Genomic DNA, 4,092 nt, shown 5'->3' with positions numbered 1-4,092 from the left:
CACATGGGTGACTAATGACACTCAGTCATATGGGTGACTAATGACAGTCACATGGGTGACTAATGACAGTCACATGGGTGACTAATGACACTCAGTCACATGGGTGACTAATGACACTCAGTCACATGGGTGACTAATGACACTCAGTCACATGGGTGACTATATGACACTCAGTCACATGGGTGACTAATGACACTCGGTCACAAGGGTGACTAATGACACTCAAGTCACATGGGTGACTAATGACACTCAGTCACATGGGTGACTATATGACACTCAGTCACATGGGTGACTAATGACACCCAGTAGCATGGGTGACTAATGACACTCAGTCACATGTATGACTATATGACACTCAGTCACATGGGTGACTAATGACACTCGGTCACATGGGTGACGTATGACACTCGGTCACATGGGTGACTAATGACACTCGGTCACATGGGTGACTAATGACACTCAGTCATATGGTGACTAATGACACTCAGTCACATGGGTGGCTAATGACACTCAGTCACATGGGTGACTAATGACACTCATAGTCACATGGGTGACTAATGACAGTCACATTGTTGACTAATGACAATCATAATCACATGGGTGACTATGTCACACTCGGTCATATGGGTGACTAATGACAATCATAATCACATAGGTGACTATGTCACACTCTGTCATATGGGTGACTAATGACACTCAGTCATAGGGTGACTAATGACACTCAGTCACATGGGTGACTAATGACATTTGGTCATATGGGTGACAAATGACACTTGAGTCACATGGATGACTATATGACACTCGGTCACATGGATGACTGACACTCAGTCACATGGGTGACTAATGACATTCACAGTCATGGGTGACTACATGGCACTCGGTTATTTAGGTAACTAATGACTCAGTCATATGGGTGACTAATGACACTCTTGGTCCAGTTGTGACTAATGGCACTCAGTCACATGGGTGATACACACTTTTTAGTCACATAACTAAAGACACTTATTGTCACATGGGTGATGGGGACACTCATGGTTGTGACTTGTGTTTTCAGGTGATCAACTCTCAGCCTATGTTCATTTAAGCGGTTCTATTTGCACCATGTATGTTTAACTTACTGGGATCAAGTCTATCAACTTACTGGAGTCAGGATCAAATCTCTAGACCAATAACCCTGGGGTGTAGATTCAACTTACTGGGGTCAGGATCAAATCTCTAGACCAATTACCCTAGGGTGTAGTTTCAACTTACTTGGGTCAGGATCAAATCTCTAGACCAATGACCTAGGGTGTAGATTCAACTTACTGGGGTCAGGATCAAATCTCTAGACCAATGACCCGGGGTGTAGTTTCAACTTACTGGGGTCAGGATCAAATCTCTAGACCAATGACCCGGGGTGTAGTTTCAACTTACTGGGGTCAGGATCAAATCTCTAGACCAATAACCCAGGGGTGTAGTTTCAACTTACTGGGGTCAGGATCAAATCTCTAGACCAATAACCCAGGGGTGTAGATTCAACTTACTGGGGTCAGGTTATCAACTGTCATGATCAAGTCTCAAGATCAATGACACTGTTGATTGTGTTTCCTTGAGTAAATATCCTAGGTTAAAAAAAACATACAAAGCAAACCCACACAATACAATATTTCTAGCCCAGTCTTCAGAACGTTATCAAGACAGGTATAAGAAATATGGCCTTCTTCTGGGAAGGTTATGCTCAGCCACAGGTAACACCAATGACATGCCTGGCCACCTCAGAATTATTATAGATGTGAAGAATCAATTATAAAAAGATCAAGCATGTCCTAACATCAAAGAAAGGCCGTTGTTTTTATCCTACATTTTTCTATGTAAACTGTCAGAAAAGTGCTCATTTGTGATTATAATTATTATGTATTTTTACGACTGGCTGGGGGATATTATGGGGGAGAGTCTTCAGATGTGGCAACACTGACGGACAAACAGGTACACAACCGACATACCTCATTGACCAGATAAAAAGGTATACAGGTAAAACATGCAGTAATATCATACCATACGGGTAAAAATAGGGGGACACCACACAGGTAAACATTAGGACAACAGGTAACTATCACAGGGGTGACACAGGTAACTATCACAGGGATGACATACAGGTAACTATCACAGGGATGACATACAGGTAACTCACGGTGATGACATACAGGTAACTATCACAGGGGTGACATACAGGTAATTATCACAGGTGTGACATACAGGTAACTATCACAGGGATGACATACAGGTAACTATCACAGGGGTGACATACAGGTAACTTTCACAGGGATGACATACAGGTAACTATCACAGGGATGACATACAGGTAACTATCACAGGGGTGACATACAGGTAATTATCACGGTGATGACATACATGTAACTATCACAGGGATGACGTACAGGTAACCATTACAGGGATGACATACAGGTAATTCACGGTGATGACATACAGGTAACTATAACAGGGATGACATACAGGTAACTATCACAGGGGTGACATACAGGTAACTATTACAGGGGTGGCATATAGGTAACTATTACAGGGATGACGTACAGGTAACTATTACAGGGATGACGTACAGGTAACTATTACAGGGATGACGTACAGGTAACTATCACAGGGGTGACATATAGGTAACTATTACAGGGGTGACATACAGGTTACTATTACAGGGATGACATACAGGTAACTATTACAGGTCTGACATACAGGTAACTATCACAGTGTTGACATACAGGTAACTCACGGTGATGACATACAGGTAACTCACGGTGATGACATACAGGTAACTATAACAGGGATGACATACAGGTAACTTTCACAGGGGTGACATACAGGTAACTATCACAGTGTTGACATACAGGTAACTCACGGTGATGACATACAGGTAACTCACGGTGATGACATACAGGTAACTATAACAGGGATGACATACAGGTAACTATCACAGGGGTGACATACAGGTAACTATTACAGTGTTGACATACAGGTAACTATTACAGGGGTGACATAGGTAACTATTACAGGGGTGACGTACAGGTAACTATTACAGGGATGACGTACAGGTAACTATTACAGTGATGACATACAGGTAACTATTACAGGGGTGACATACAGGTAACTATCACAGGGGTGACGTACAGGTAACTATTACAGGGATGACGTACAGGTAACTATTACAGTGATGACATACAGGTAACTATTACAGGGGTGACATACAGGTAACTATCACAGGGGTGACATATAGGTAACTATTACAGGGATGACATACAGGTAACTATAACAGGGATGACATACAGGTAACTATCACAGGGTTGACATACAGGTAACTATTACAGGGGTGACATATAGGTAACTATTACAGGGATGACGTACAGGTAACTATTACAGGGATGACGTACAGGTAACTATTACAGGGGTGACATACAGGTAACTATCACAGGGGTGACATATAGGTAACTATTACAGGGGTGACATACAGGTTACTATTACAGGGATGACATACAGGTAACTATTACAGGGATGACATACAGGTAACTATCACAGTGATGACATACAGGTAACTATCACAGGGATGACGTACAGGTAACTATCACAGGGATGACGTACAGGTAACTATTACAGGGATGACGTACAGGTAACTATTACAGGGATGACGCACAGGTAACTATTACAGGGATGACATACAGGTAACTATCACAGGGGTGACATACAGGTAACTATGACAGTGTTGACATACAGGTAACTATTACAGGGGTGACATATAGGTAACTATTACAGGGATGACGTACAGGTAACTATTACAGAGATCACGTACAGGTAACTATTACAGGGGTGACATACAGGTAACTATCACAGGGGTGACATATAGGTAACTATTACAGGGGTGACATACAGGTTACTATTACAGGGATGACATACAGGTAACTATTACAGGGATGACATACAGGTAAATATCACAGGGATGACGTACAGGTAACTATTACAGGGATGACGTACAGGTAACTATTACAGGGATGACGTACAGGTAACTATTACAGGGATGACGCACAGGTAACTATTACAGGGATGGCG

This window comes from Pecten maximus, chromosome 4, assembly GCF_902652985.1.
Source record: "Pecten maximus chromosome 4, xPecMax1.1, whole genome shotgun sequence".
Taxonomy (NCBI): Eukaryota; Metazoa; Mollusca; class Bivalvia; order Pectinida; family Pectinidae; genus Pecten; species Pecten maximus.
The sequence above is the reverse complement of the archived record's forward strand: the minus strand, read 5'-3'. Positions refer to the sequence as shown.